The sequence below is a fragment of the Lagenorhynchus albirostris genome, chromosome 10 (assembly GCF_949774975.1).
Source record: "Lagenorhynchus albirostris chromosome 10, mLagAlb1.1, whole genome shotgun sequence".
Lineage (NCBI taxonomy): Eukaryota > Metazoa > Chordata > Mammalia > Artiodactyla > Delphinidae > Lagenorhynchus > Lagenorhynchus albirostris.
The window spans coordinates 29,817,161-29,833,781 of NC_083104.1; the positions used below are offsets into that span (position 1 = coordinate 29,817,161).

The 16,621-nt window shown below is 41.7% G+C and overlaps 1 protein-coding gene across 19 annotated transcripts in view; it reads left to right on the plus strand.

Annotated features, from left to right (window-relative positions):
* The window catches only part of FHIT (fragile histidine triad diadenosine triphosphatase), a 1,440,192-nt gene that overhangs the window by 1,311,356 nt on the left and 112,215 nt on the right, over nucleotides 1-16,621 (plus strand). The window lies entirely within an intron of this gene.

The window sequence follows — 16,621 nt, forward strand, 5'->3', positions numbered from 1 at the left end:
TCTGTTAATAAAAGACATTCTTCTTTCCCCAAAGGGACTATTCCTCTGGAATGTCAAAGTTACATTTAGGCAGTGAATTTTCACCTTCACTTTTTCTCATTCTCACGTAAACATGGGTACCTGGCATTTTTTAAAGTGATACTGGCTTTGACATTGAGTCACCAGGAGTAAAAGCCCATCCTCTCATCTGTTTCCCTGCTCTCCTCATAAGCCTCCAGGCTTCTTCTTTAAGGTAATTTGTTTCCTCCTCTAACTGTCTGAGCCCAGGTTACATTTTACCTGCTAATTATGAGGTTGTGTTTGAGTATTATGGATCCCAAAATGAAGCCAAGGTTCCTAACCTTCTTCTTCATGGCCATTTTTTCCTCTCCTCTGCTGAGCCCTTAGGAGACCGCCATGGGGAAAGTATGTAAACGATGGCTTAAATGGCTCCTTTCTGCTAAGCACCATTTTTGTAATTGACTAATATAACAGGAGGGCTTCATCTGAGATAACTCTAAACTTTGAGAAACTATGTACCACCTTTTCTTTCATCTAGTAACTTTAGATGAAAGGGTAAAAAGAAGAATGCACTTTAAGGAGGGGTGAGACAATGACTAGTACATGAAAATGCAGACATTCAGCATTGCACTTACCTTGACGAAGGGTATTGTTTTTTCTTTAATGTGGTATGTAAGTTAGGAAATTTATCACCTACTGAATACATTGTGATTATAGTTATAGAATTTGGGCAAAACTAACCTGAGAGACTCTTATACATTGCTTATTGTTCTTGACTCATCTACTAGAAGGAATTGAACTACTTGAGCTTGTTAGTTTATGAACAGACTTTCACTACTAATTTTGGAATTGAAGTCCACTACAGAAGAGGACCCAGATTTTCCCTCTCATAATAAACTTACTTGAAATGACAGTGGACACCTGTTATTTCTGTGTGACAGGCATAACTTTCAACCCTTTCTGGTAATACCACCGCATTTTACTGGATAACCATTTTTCCCACATTTCGTATGGTTCTGGATGGTCTACTAGTCATAGTATCCCTCTTCCCAAGCCATAGGATGAGCATGTGACCAGACTTACATATTCCATCTCTTGGCCGCAATGATTTGTCTAAGGAATGAGCATATGATTCAAACACAACCAATCAGATTCTTTTCCTGGAATTTTATATATGAACAGTAAGAAAGAGAATTTTTCTTCTCTTTCTCCTTCAATCTGGACTCACCGTGCTGGTATAATTTCAACCTAGAAGTGGCTAAAACCATCCACTTCCTCCTCCAGGCTCCCTCACCCCAAGAGGAGCAAGAAGTTAGCCCAAGCACCCGTAGGACATCAGATAGAAGAGATAGAGAGTCTGAGGGGCATTATTTTGATTTGCCAAACGCCGTGGAGTTCAGGACTTGAGCTTGTACCTAATGTTGGTTGGTTTGGAGGCAAGTGTGACATACGTTTGGGGTTCTGAGTTGCTGTCAGAGAAATGGATGGCGAACCATGTGGTATTGGGGGGAATAAGCTAACCTGTAGTAAAACAGTATTGATAGCAGTGTGGCATAATTCAGGTCTTCATATGTGCTTTCTCTGTCAAGGGATACGTGAGCCAATTTTCTTTTCACAATCCATCAACAAGGAGCAATTCCTTGTATTAAACATTCTCCATTATCATTTTGAAACACATACACTGACAGTCACATGAAGAAAATAATTTTTTTGTGCGGAAGTGGCACAACACTAATCTTATTCCTTCGTGCTATACTGTGACTAGGAAATGGAAGAACATTAGTCTCCCTGCTTTCGAACCCAGAAAGCATGTGTGTGGAGAACAGTGTTTTGGTATACAGCAGTGTAGAGAGAAAAGGGGTCGCCTTTTGGATGTAATGATTCTTTGAGAAGATTATTTTTTTTTAATATTGAAATTAGCTTTTCTGGTAGGGCCATGTTCTTTACAGTGGTAAAACACAATGAAAAGAGACAAAAGTTATTTTCCAAATATTTCCATAGCAGTTCATTCACTGACACTAAAATAGCATTAACTAAGAGTAAAAAATGTTGGGTTTTAGTCTCAAGACTATTACCAGCCTTTTGTAGGACCTTGGTCCTTACTTCTTCCTTGGACTCAGTTTTGTCACTATAACAGATTACTGAAGTAGACACACTTTGCATTTTGACCACAAATAGATTTATCTTATCACTTGGGATGATGTGGACACACCCTAGGGTGGAGGTCTGAGAAGAATTTTGTTCATGGATTTAGAGTGAAACTCTCAAAGGTTTAGGAAGTGTGTAATGCATGATATTTGGTCCTGAATTTTGGACAGATTTTGAATTACACAGTAGTTTTTTCTTTAGCTGAAGCACACACAAAAAGGTGAATTTAATAGATTTTCCTCTGGTTCTAGATAAAAGGATTAAAGCAATAACAAAGAAGAAACTGGAGGGGTGTAAGATAAGGTAATCAACAAACAAACAAACAAAAAACAACTCGCAGGAAAGCAAGTGCAGTCACCATTTCAGTGGTAGATAGAGGATAAGAATGAGAATATCCTTCTTCCTGTTTCTCAGCGTATGGACAAGGAGAAATCTTAAAAGGGGAGGCAGTTTCTGTCTTGAGATTTCATTTATAACTTAATTATGTGTTCTACAATAAATTCCTTTTGCGGTAATGTTAATTGAGAATGAATGTGGTCATTACTTAGGTTTTGATCTTATATTACTTCAGTAACTTCTTATAAATCACTTTTAGATGCAAATAGTGCATCCAAATTTCAACACGGGAAGGGCAAACTCCGTAGCAAACAGAGAAGGTGGGTAATCTTCATACACTGCCATTTATGACCCATTCTCTTATTCGGTTGAGAATGGTTCTGGTGATGACTAAGATAATTAGAGCCATCAGATTTTGCCATACATGGCTCTGACGGTATAATTTGTAGAGTCTTTTAACTAATTAGATGCTATTTATATGGGGTGGCTGTAAACGGGGGGAAAAAATGGAGTCCCCACATAAACGAAGTTCACAAACCCCTCATTTGTCATAGGAAGCAAAAAATAGAGTATTTTGTTTGTGGCCACGTTCAAGTGAAGGAAGAACAGAGGTAATCTAAACACAAAAAGAGTTCAAGCCGTGGTGCTCTGGAACCTTCTAAAGTTCTTGGCCAGATTGGGAAGCAAGAGTGAAATAGGTGAAAAGAGACAAAGGCAAAACATTCTGGTCTCAGCTCAGAGACACTGTGTTGATTCTTGGCAAATCGTTTGACCAAGGAGTTATCTGTAGAAATGGCGATTTTTCTATTCTTTCTGCCACCTCTTCCGTTCCCACACACAACCTACACCCTCTCTTTCTGAAATTGTGGTCAGTAGTTTCAAATGGTCATCACGTCCTCTCAGATTTACTTTTAAACAAGGAATGTTTACCGTCTTCCTCTGGCAACCAAGTCTCCCTGCTTCCAAGAGTCTATTCTGCATGTGGTAGAAGTCTTTAAAACTTAGATGTTGCCATGCCCGTTTCTTTCAACCTTCCATTGCTTTCTGTTCATCTTGCAGTGACACCTGAAGTCCTTGTTTGAGTCTGCAGGGCCCTGCATGATCTGTCCTCCTCACCTTTTCACACCTCCCTTTATTCTCTGAACTACCGTCACATGACCCTCTTCCTGTTCCCGGAGACATGGAGCCTTTTCCTCCCTGGGGGTCTTTGTACTGGCTGCTTCCTCTGCCTGGAGCGTTTCTCTCCTGGATCTCACGTGGCAGATGATTTCTACTTATTCATGTGTCCACTCAAGTTCTACCCCTTCAGCCAGTCTTTCTCTGCCACCATATATGAAAGTGGCCCTTATCCCTGGTTCTCCCTGTCCCATGATCACGCTTTCTTGTCACTGTACCATGTGTCACTATCTGAAATTTTCTCATTTATTTAGGGGTTTGCTGTCTGTGCCTAGGAGATATTTATTGAACTAATGAATTACCTTAAGAGTAGAAGCAAGTTGTGTATGCCATCATTCACAGAACACTGGTGTCTAAAACAGATGTAAGAGGAACCACTGTGGATGCAGTAAGTGGAAGAGAAGGCACTGAACCCACGTGGCCTCTCCCACCCGAACACCGCTTTGGACTCATGAACAGAATTTGAACACCACAGCACTAGACTACTGGTCATGGCGGGGAAGGGGTGGCTTAATACGCTTGCATTATTGTCCACCCAGGTCCAAAGCTTAGCTGGCCATTCCCACCATGAATCAGGTCTGTCTCACTTGCTTGTTCTTTGTAGATGAGCTGTAAGTAGGTGACGTGGGGTAAAAGCATTCTGTTAGTGAGTGAATGTGTCTTAACAAGAGACCTGGCTTCTTTCAAGTCCTGCAGAGGCTCTGACCTAGAATCCCATTTGGCACCTCATTATGTCCCAGGCCCCACTTGCAAGAGGAGGTCATTATTTCAGCCTGTAATCCAACATAAAGGCTTCCCATTTTTCAGTTACATAAAGTAATATAACACACATCTCAGCATCAGGCTTCACACTGACAAGGCTTACGCTAAAATGTTCTACCAGACAGCATCTGTGAAGTGACTAGAATAGCTAACGTGCCTGCACAATGATTCTTGCTTCACGGGGAGAAGGATTTATGTTTAAATACTATTAGCATTTTAACGGTGACAGCCGTGGTTTAGAAGAATCGGATTTTAATATAAGATTGAATGCATTTCTCTAACAGTGCTAATCCCTTATTATTAATTTTTTTAATGCTTTTAATTTTGATAACCCAACTAACTAGTTTGGAGAATGTCATTTCTTCCTTGACTGACTTTTTAATTTTTTTTTTAAAGGAAATTACACTATTAAGATAAAGTGCGCAGTTTGGAAATGGGGAACTGTCTATCTGACTTAGAAGGTAGGAGTCAGAAATGGGCAGTTTTCAACTGAAGCTGAACGTCAACCATTAATTAGCAGTGATAGTAGTACTGGTACAACTAATTATAAGCCTGAAGCCCTGACCCCTTGGGGAGTGGCAGCCTTGATGGTGCAGGAATTGCTCTGGACATTACATGAGGATGGAACAATTAGGACTCCCTTCCAAATGAACAGCATGTAGAATTTTTTTCTCGGTCACATGATTTTAGAAGTGCCTCTTTGAGCGGACGTGGTTAAGCCCACGTACCCAGTCTGTCTTCTTCCCCACCTAGAAAAGCAATGCCTGTTGAAGGTTTTGTGGTTTGCAAGGAAAAGATTAATGAATGCTGGAGGGTAGAGTGTCCATGGCAGTTCATGAGAGCAGAGAATGTACAAGTCATATCAGTCTACCCAGGGCCACTGAGTGTAGGGCTGTAGGTCGTCCACTGTACCAGTCAGAACGGGCTAGGGATGCCATAGTAGCAAACAGCCTCAATATCTAAAGAATAAAAGGATATTTCTACTGTATGCCACAAATCCTTTGTGGATTAGCTGGGCATTCTGTAATATGTCTCTTTCACTTTAGGAATGTAGGCTGATCAAGGCTCTCCTATCTGGGAAATTGCTATGGGAAAGGGAAAGGACTATGATAATTCTCAAAGGCCTCTGCCTATAAGTGGCTCACTTCTGCTTTCATTCATTGGCCACAGCAAGCCACGTGGCCATACCTGATTTCACAGGAACAGGGAGGGGTGATCCTTTCATTCATAAAAAGGAGGAAAACCAGAAATATCAGTGTACAGCTTTTATGACTACCACAGGCACCTTGCTGATGGGTGCACAGGGGCTGAATTCTAGTCTGCATTCCTTTTGATAAGCAGTGAGCCCTGGCTTAGGGCTTTATCTGCTTTGAGTAAGGAACACCCTTGTCTAATTTATAGGAAGTTGCCTCATGGGTAACAGCAGTCCATCAACTCAGGTAAATAATCCATTTTGCCTGATGGATGATGGTAGTAATCTTCAGTCATTTGTTTATTCTTACATTCAGAAGGGATGATGGAGTCCTTACTATGTGTTAGACACAGGGAATAGAGCTGTGGATAATCAGACATGGTCTCTGGCCCCACTGAGTTTATGGCTTCTCAGATAAGACAGATAATGAGAAAGAAATAATTACAACTGTGATGGAGGCTAAAGGAAGGAGATGGGTAGGGTGCTCTGGGGTCACACGGCAGTAAATAAGTTATATGTGCAAGCATTCTTCCTTCTTAAGCAGCATCTTGACTTTCCCTTTCAAGGTTAACTAACAGTTTTGCCTTTAAGCAGATAATTAGACAAAGGCACAGACAGTTGAGAGTACTTGGTCTTTGACACATTGATGAGAACCAGAACAGTCTAAGCAGCAACGTGCATCTCGAAGCAGGTCTTGAAATGGCCATCTGATGGTCTGTTTGATGCTTATTAAGACTTTATCCTGGAGAGAAAAAGAAGGAGGGGCGGGGAAGGGGGGAGACATGCAGATACTGCATGGGCTTAAAATCAAGTGTTGACTCAGGCGTCTTGGCATTTCCCCTTAAAAGGACCCTGTAGCAGATGCTGTCCTTGTATTGCCCACAGCCCTGGGACATTGACATTCCACTACACATTGACACTGGCTTCCATCTCTAACCGTGACATTCTGGTTGAAGGCTTTCTGCACCCACTGGTGTCTACTTTGCCTGTGTGCAGTACAAAATGGACTGAAAGTGCTGGAAATTTAATTCCCCACCACCCCACCTCCCCTTGGTAGCAGCCATCACCAGTGACTAGTGGAAATTGGTGAATAAACACTTGGGTTCCCTCGCTTTCTTGGTGGAATAACTGAAACACGTCTACACTGCCTCCCAAGGGAATTGAGTCCCTCTTGGCCACAGCAATAACCTACTTGATAACACACACTTGGAGGATGTATTCCCTCCAGTCTCACTTTCCCTCTCCCCTACTGGTGTTTTCTGGAATCACCTTCTAACTCAACTTCTGGCCCTCAGTCTTGCCTCAGGATTTGTTTTAGAGGAACTCAGCCTAGACAAGCATATGTAAACACGTAATCAGTAATCCCCAGAGTCAAGGCCTTTGAACTTTTCTCTGTCTGCTCCTTTACAAATGGGATGCTAAGGGGAAAAAAAACAAAGAAAAAAAAAGTGACCTTTGACAGAGAAATAGAAGTGAGTCCTGCTAAGTGACCACTGATCCTCAGATGCTGGTCACTATTGGGATGGCTCTTTTAAAAGTACAGCTCTGTTCATTTAGTCACTGTATCTGCAGCTGGCAGAGTACATGGTAGCACCGATTGCAGTTTTTTTTTTCCCCCCAAATGCATCTGGGTAATTTGGTATTTTTGTGTTCATATTCAGCACACCTAGGGCCAATTACATCACAAAGTCCTTTGGAGAAAAGCATTTTAAAGTAGAACTAAGGCCATAGAATATGTATTTAACTGTTCCATTTTTTTCCTTCTGAGTATCATGTTTCATGTCCTTCCAGTTCATAATGCCTTCCCTAACTACATTGTTTACTGTTTGACTTTGGGGTATAAAAATACATTGATTAGAGAAATAAATTAGGGTCCAATTTATGAAAATAGACTTCTTGTACCTAAAGGAAATTCAGCTAGTGCTGTTTGGAAAAGATGATGAATGTGATTTTCACTAGAATATCTGCGTAAATTATGATCGATTTGCAATTCATCACCTTCCTCTCCTTGCTCCCCCTCAGCGAAGAGCCCTCATTCGTGCATTATCAAGGAGGGAATATTTTTAGGGATGTGATTATTCCACAGAAGTGCTAATAATGATGGGGGAAATTTTCAGAAAATATATCCAAACTGGAAGTTTCTGCAGTTTCAAAAATAACACCTTGAAAATTTGCACTTTCAGTCTTTCAGGCATTGCTTCCCTTAAATGATGTCTGAAAATGACTGTTTCCCTGTGGGTTAGTGCACACGTGGTTTTGACCTGAGGCTTCAGGGTGTGGCAGGGGAGCGCACGCAAGTGTTGCCGGCGCCGTCTGTTCTACGGGCCCCCCCAGTCGGCATCTCTGGTGGCTCAGTATGCTTCACCTCCATCATCTTTGTGTTTGTTCTTGGCATCTGTGTCTGGATGGATCATCTTGTGTTCTTGCCATCTGTGAAATAGATTTCACCACCCCCATGCCCCCACCCAGGCCTCCTTATCTCCATGTGCTTGTGCTTACTTCATCTTCTGCCAGGAGTCCATTCTCTTCATCCTGCCAGCCAAAGCCTTCTTCGTGTTTCTGTTCAGTGCCTCTTCCTCCACGAAGCCTTCCCTCCCTGTACCCCTCCTCTCCAAGCCCAGGCAGAAGGCAGCCTACTAGGATGGAATAAATAAAAAATGATCTTTGTGGTCCTATGGACTCGGGGTCATATCTTGACTCTGCCATTTACTAGCTGGGGGAACTTGGTCTTTTATTGAAACTCCATGTCTTTCAGTTTCTGTATCTAATTCCCACCCCCTGAGAACACTGTGAGGAATAAATGTGATAGCAGATATAAAAGGCCTGGTTCAGAGAGGGATCTCAAGAAATTGGAATGTTCCCTTTTATTCCATCCTCTGAAGTCCTCTTGCACTGTCTCTGACACTCTCTGGCAGCTTGGTCTTATTCTTTTCTACCTTGTACTAGGGCATTTATGTCTATGTTTTATCTCCCTCTTCACATGAAACCCAAGTGTATCTGTACACTCTGGGCTGCCCTGTGCGCCCTCAACACCTGCTCTCCAATCAGCCTCTTACTAGTCATCAAACCAAACTAACAAACAAGGTCACAAATATAGGTCAGTCCAAATGGTATTGATGAATCACGTGGTTGTTATTAGTGGTGTCTTGGAATAATGGAAGGATTATATTACACACCCCAATTCATTCAACTTTTCTGTAACAGTCTTCTTTTCCTAGAAGTTCCATTCCCCATGGCAATGTTTTGCCTGTCTCTTTCTGTCAATATGTAACTGTCAATTTTTTTCTTACACACACACCCTACCACTCTCCTCTCCCTTCCTTATACTGACTCTTCCTTTCCTTTTCTTAAGTCATCTGGCTCACCTTTGCAGGTTCTCATTAGCATCCTGCTTATCAGTCATTCCTAACAAAGGGTCTTCTTTAGGACTTCTTAGAAAGCACAGAAGGGATTCTAACCATATATAATTCCTCCCTGAAACATATGCTGTCTTCTTCTTTTCAGAACTCAACACTTTTACTGGTTCTTTTTATTTTGAAACTGTTTCAAACCTGTAGAAGAACTGCAAGAACTATCACATCCCTTTCACCCAGATGATTCAACTTTTGACATGTTAATTCATTTATTTTCTTTCTCTTTTTCACATAGATAATAGATTTTTTTTCTGACATTATGCACCATTACCCCTAATTATCAGTTTTTACCTTCCCCAAACAAGGACTGTCTTCTTATTTCTACTATAAAAACCCTCCTGGTTGGGAAATCAACGCTGATATAGCCCTACAATCCAATCCACAGACCCCATTCAGATTTTGCCAACTGTCTCAACAATGACTCCTTTTCTTTGCTGGTCCAGGATCTTATCCAAGAACATGTGTTGCATTGAGTTACTGTTGTTCGTCAGTTTCCTTCGATCTGGAACCCTTTCTCAGTCTTTCACTGTCTCACATTTCCCTGTAGGATGACCCTGGATCTGGATCTTTCAAAATTTCTTCGTGATCAGACTCAAGTCATGTATTCTTACATGCATTCCTAGCAGGAATTCTGCAGAAATGGTGCTGAGCTTTTCTCACTGTATGGCATTGGAAGACACACTACACTGACCCATCCTCTCACTTGGTCACCTAGTTTAGTTGGTGTCTACCAGGTTTCCTCATTATTCTTTGAGCATTTGTCTACTTTCTGGTACAAAATGAGAAGTTCCTGGATCATCTTATACTTTCCCTGTCCAGCCTTGGAATCAGTCATTTCTCCAAAAAGCCCTGGCTCCTTTTATTGGAAGATGGTTTTAGAGACTAAGATCTGGGCGCTTAGTGTGCTCATTGCTCCTGGGATGTCATTACTCTCAACACACAAAGCTAGAAGATATATGCATGTATTTCTACCCATTCATTTATTATTATTTATCTATGTGAATGAATAAGCATGTGTACATGTACTTCCTGTCATGAGTTCATATCAAATCAAATCTCCTTTCCCCTTTCCTTGTTTACAAATACCTTCTCACAAGTGAGAAACCTGGCTCTCATTTTCCTTAACATATGTACTCATTTGTTCGGTATAAGGACTCTCCTAAATGCTCTGTCATCCTTCCCCCCACTCTCATCCTCTCTATACTACTTCCTCAGACACTGCACACACCACTGCCCTACCTCTTCAGCTACAGCACGTGCTGCCACTACCACTCACCTCCACGAGACGCTCCTCCCTCTTCCCACCCACCTCCTAAGATGCTATCATCTCTCTCCAGGAGAGCAAGGCAAGGCATGGTGGGAAATAAAGGGAAGGGAAGATCACCATTTATGCCTTTTCACTGATGGATGGATTTGGGGAACTCCCAAATGCTTTTCACAACACATATGCATCTGTGTTGAATGAACAAATCTTTCTTCTCCATGCACTTCCTTCCCTTTACTCTCTCAGCATTACCTGCCTCTCTCCAAGGCTGTGTCTCACCATAGTTGAAGACAGAACTCATTTGATAATATTCACTGAGCCAACTAAGCATAAAGCTCTTAGCCTAGAGAAAACTAGGAGAGCTGGATGGTATGGGTGGTTGTGTCAGGGGACCAGCAGGTGGTACCCAGAGGTTCAGCTCAAGATCTTTCTGTCTCCAGGCTTGTTCAATATCCTCTTTCACTGTCTTGTTTCCTCTATCAAAGCTCTCTGAAAATATGTTAACATTCACAGTTTCCAGTATCACTTTGGACATTAATTGGTGAGAAACACATTCGTGTTGTTTTCCTTTCCAAGGTACCAGTACTACAAAGGCAAGCATAGAGCCTCTAAGATCCAAAAAAAAAGCATCTTGCACAGCATAGTAATAAATGGTGTCACTGTGTAATCTTTAACAGGGGTGGTGTTTTCCACACTCACAGAGCAAATTGATTCTTGAATCTTTGTTAGTTCTCTGTGTCTAATCAATAGGCAGGGCTTCTCTGGGGGGAAGAATAGAGTAGAACACTGTATCTCCTCTACTAATTTGTCAAGGAGCTGAGTCCCCCGGCCTCATAAGTTTCCTGCTACTCATCTTTTCCTTCAACTGAGAACTCTCATTCATTTTCCTAGATTGCTTGTTTGTGTAAATAACCTTTTCCCATGAAAATATGAAATGGGTTATTGGCAACATTCTTGGTAACCTTAATGGAATAAAGCCATAGGCCATACCTAAGGGAAATTATCATAAATCTTATCTCTCAGGAACCTGGCAAAGAGTTCCAGGTGGATGGGGAAGTGACCAGAATGTTGGGGGAAAAAAAAAGTCTTCTGACCTAGAATTTGTGGCAGAAGCAGAGGGAGCTACCATGACATGTCTGATCTCATTAATGTTCAAGGTTCCCCATGCAGGGATGGATAGATGACAGTGCATCACTAACTCCTGCCCTCTGAAGCCTTTCCATTAGAAATGCTGCAGTTTAATCTCACATGTCACAAATCAAGCCCCAACTTGAAAACTACCTTTCCCAAAAAGGTGAATACATTCCATACTCGTGGAAGGAACTACAGTGCCTCTCAGAGGAAGTGCTGGGTCCTCAGTAGCAGCTGTTGCCTCCAATTGGAAGTGTCCCCTGTGCACCAGTGTTCTCAACGCACATGGTTGTTAAATTAGCCTGGCTTTTTGCAGTTTGTGTGACTCTGGGAAAGTTGTTGAAATTCTTCTTGACTCTGTTACTTCATTCCATAACTGGGGATAATACTCTCTATCTCTCTGGGAGATAGAGCATTAAAGGAGATTTTTTTAAAAAAATGCTCAGCTGGGCTTCCCTGGTGGCGCAGCGGTTGAGGGTCTGCCTGCCGAAGCAGGGGACACGGGTTCGTGCCCCGGTCCGGGAGGATCCCACATGCCGCGGAGCGGCTGGGCCCGTGAGCCATGGCCGCTGGGCCTGCGCGTCTGGAGCCTGTGCTCCGCAACGGGAGAGGCCACAACAGTGAGAGACCCGCGTACCGCAAAAAAAAAAAAAAAAAAAAAAATGCTCAGCTAAGTAACTAAGCATTTGATAAATAGTAGCTATGACTCATCATTATTGTTTATTGTTACTTCTGGACACTGAGCTAAAGGCTTTGTATGATTTACTGCATTAATCCTCAAAGAATTAGACAGATATTATGAAAACACCATTTTTCAGAGAAGGAGACTAAGTATTGGAGAGCTTAGATGACATACCTACATCATAGAGCTAGGAAAATGGTACATTCCAAAGTTAATGTGATCTTTCTGTAGTGCTAAGCTGCTACTTGTGCATTGGAAATAAAGTTTCTTATGGATTACAATTGAGTACCCTACTAAGAAGAATGATATGCTTCTGTGTTTATGAGTGAAATGAGAATGGAATTTTCTTCTCTTGTAATGTTTTTGTCTGGTCTTGGTTACAGGGTTATACTGACCTTATAGAATCAGTGGGGAGTAAGTTCTTTGTTTCGATCGTCTGGAAAAGTTTGCGTAAAATTGAAAGTTTGGAAAAACTTGCCTCTGCAACTATCTGGCAGGGTGTTTTCTTTGTCAAAATGTTTTTAATCACTACTTCCATTTCTTTGATAGTTAGAAGAGAGCATAAGCTTTTGGTTATTTTTTGTGCCCATTCTAGAAAGTTATATACTAGGCATTTGTCCATTTCATCCATTTTTTTAAATTGTGACTTATAGTTGTTGATATTAGTTCTTTTTTAAAAATAAATTTATTTATCTATTTTTGGCTGCATTGGGTCTTCGTTGCTGCACACAGGCTTTTCTGTAGCTGCGGCAAGCGAGGGCTTCTCTTGTTGCAAAGCACGGGCTCTAAGCGCGCAGGCTTCAGTAGTCGTGAATCTTCCCGGACCCGGGTTCAAACCTGTGTCACATGTGTTGCCAGGCAGATTCTTAACCACTGCACCACCAGGGAAGTCCTGATATTAGTTCTTCGTTATCTTATCTTAGCTGTGTTTGTGTCCACCTTTTCATTCAAAACGCTGTGTTTTTTTCTTTACCTTCTTTTTATCAGTCTTGCCAAAGTTTTAAATTTTATCAAAGAACCAACTTTGGACTTTTGGGATCTCCTCTATCAATTTATTTGTTTTCTATTTCATTAATTCTGCTCTATTGTATTTATTATGTTTTTTCTTTTGTTATGTATGGATTTATTTTCTTCATTTATGTATTTAAGATTGACATTGAGCTTGTTAACTTTGAGGCTATTTTCTAATATAAGTTCAGATTTTGATATGCAGTGTTTCATTATTCAGTTGTAGGTATCTTTTATTTATTTATTTATTTTCAACGTATTTTATTTATTTATTTTTATTTTTGTCTGTGTTGGGTCTTAGTTGCTGCACATGGGCTTTCTCTATTTGCGGCGAGCAGGGGCTATGGTTGTGGTGTGTGGGCTTCCCATTGCGTTGGCTTCTCGTCGTGGAGCACGGGCTCTAGGCAGGTGGGCTCAGTAGTTGTGGCTCGCAGGCTCTAGAGCGCAGGCTCAGTAGTTGTGGTACATGGGCTTAGTTTGTCCATGGCATGTGGGATCTTTGCAGACCAGGGCTTGAACCCGTGTGGCCTGCATTGGCAGGCAGATTCTTAGCCACTGTGCCACCAGAGAAGCCCTGCAGGTGTCTTTTAATTTCTTACTAATTAAATATTAAGTGGGAGGGGAAAAGAAGCCCACAAAGAAGACATAAAATTGTGCAAGGATATTATCCTTTTTTATAAAAGTTAAAAGAAGCTTATATTATAAAGCATTTTAGGAACAATTATAGATATGTGTTCTGGAATAAATGTTTGTATCGCCCTAAATTCATATGTTGAAGCCCTAATCCCCAATGTGATGGTATTTGGAGGTGAGGCCTTTGGGGGCAATTAAGTTTAGATGAGGTCATGAGGGTGGTGCCCTCATGATGGGATTAGTGCCCTTATAAGAAGAGGAAGAGAGAGAGAGAGAGATCTTTCTCTCTCCACAGATACGAACTGAGGAAAGGCCATGTGAACATAAAACAAGAAGGCAGCAGTCTGAAAGCCAGGAAGAGGGTTCTCATCAGAACTCAACTATACTGGAACCCTGATCTTGGACTTCCAGCCTCCAGAACTGTGAGAAAATAAGTGTCTGTTGTTTAAGCCACCCAGTGTATGGTATTTTTTATAACAGCCTGAGCAAACTAAGACAGTGCAGCAAAACCATATAAAAATAAGACACAGGAAGTATGAACCTGGGACTAGATGATTACTTTTAAGTGGGTGTCGCAGGAGAGGAAATGAGAGAGGTCTGGATGCATAGAAAGAGGCTGTCGTCAGGGGCAGAGTGTTTTTGTTTTGTTTTGTTTGTTTTTTTAATATGTGACATTCTTGAGTGCTTATTGCATTCTTTGAAGTAACTTACTAAATAAAACCAGGAGAATTTTCATAACTAACATTGGACAGATGCTTCCTATGTGCCAGGCCCTATTTTAGCCCTCACTGAGTCCTCACAAGGGCTCCAGCAGGTGAAGATATCCTCTACCCTTGCAGTTGTTGTTATGGGTCCAAGTACTGAGCTCAGTCAGTACTGGATCAAGTGGCTTGAGAGGCCACGACTGAGATCACTGGGTATAGGTTATGGAAGAGCAAATTTAAGTCTTTTGAGTCACCAAGCTGTATGAGGTACAGAGCTCCCTGTCAGGAAGGATTCCAGCAGAGACATTTGCCCCTTCCAGGAAAGTGCCATTGGTTAAGAGACCTAGTCACGTGAGCTTCTTAGTTTTCTTTGTATTAATACCAAAGGCTTCTGAGCAGTCTGGCTGCTCCCTTGATCACTTGATATAAATATTATTTAGAGAGGGGGCCTGGTGTGGCAATAATACAGGCTCTAGAGTTTCCTGGACCTGGGTTCACATCCTCACCCTACAACTTACTAGCTTTGTGCCCTGTGATACACAATCCTCTGTCCCCCGGCGTTAGTTTCTTTATCTGTGAAAATCACAAGATTGTTGTGAGGATTGTGGATTATGCCGTGCACTGTGCTTAGACCCACTGAAAGGGCACTGTGGCATGGAAGAGAAGGAAACTAGATTGGCTAAATTTATGATGCCAGAGCCTGGATTCCCTAAGACAATGAGCTGATACTTCCATGAGGCAGAGTAATGATCTAATTGAGAAGTGGGATGACAAGTGGAAATTCACATGGGAAACTTGACCGCTTTGCCTTCCCCTCCCTGTTTTTTAGCTCATGAGATGTGAGCACAGTGGAGGAGTTTTCTCTACCGAGCTTGAGCTTCAATTATTTATCAGACGTATTTGTGTTCAGTGACACATGTAGCAGATATAAATCCATGGGCTCTTCCCCCTGGAATGCTTCTGGGCAAGTTATACAGCAGGGACCCCTTAAAACATCAACGTTGAAGAGCAGAGATTGATTTCCTTCTCAGACTATTCTTTCACACAGCTAGGCTTCTCAGGATTTCCTTGCAGTGCAGGGATAATGACTTTTGATACCAGTCTGTGCAAAGCTAATTAATTTACTTAAGAATTTTCATTTACTCAAACTACTCAATGATTTGTTGTTGTTGGTTTGGGGGGAAGTTTTTAGGAGTCTGTTCTTTGTCTTTCCTTTATACAGGGACTAATTAGCTCCTGATGACTTTATCTGTTGATGAGATTTGAATTGCAGCAGGACTGTGGAAATGCAGGGAAGAAACACTGGCATTCCCTGCCTCCCGTGCTTTTCTACTCCTGAATCTTCATGATGGTTAGGAACTCTGTAGTCTAAATAAGTATACTTTTATTTTGATACTTATGGAAGTTAAGAAGCTGATTTTAACTGTCTCTGGAAAGTTCCAACATAGCATAAGAGGAAAAGGGTCTCTTTGTCTCTCTATCTCTCTTTAACACACACATAACAGAACATGATGAAAATAAAAATATGTACATGGAAATTATTCTCAATCTGGAAACTATAAATCCCTTGGTCCCCAATTTAAAACATTGTCCCTTCATGATGATAGTGAAGCTTTTGTCAATTTAGTTTAATCTTCTTTTTTTTTCTTATTTATTTATTTATTTTTGGCTGTGTTGGATCTTCGTTGCTGCATGCGGGCTTCCTCTAGTTGCGGCAAGCGGTGGCTACTCTTCGTTGCGGTGCGCGGGCTTCTCATTGTGGTGGCTCCTCTTGTTGCGGAGCACGGGCTCTAGGCATGCGGGCTTCAGTAGTTGTGGCTCACGGGCTTCAGTAGTGTGGCTTGCAGGCTCTAGAGCGCAGGCTCAGTAGTTGTGGCACATGGGCTTAGTTGCTCCACGGCACGTGGGATCCTCCCGAACCCGGGCTCGAACCCGTGTCCCCTGCGTTGACAGGCGGATTCCCAACCACTGCGCCACCAGGGAAGTCCGTCAATTTAGATTAATCTTTGAGTTTGCTATTTTTTAAGTATTTAGAGGATATTTGACACACCAAAGATCACACTTTGTTATATGATGGTGTATTTTAAGTATATCCTACTGCAGTGATAAACCTGACAGGCTATGAAATTCACTAAACTTGGATTCAAGTCTTTCCTCTGAATCATATAGTGA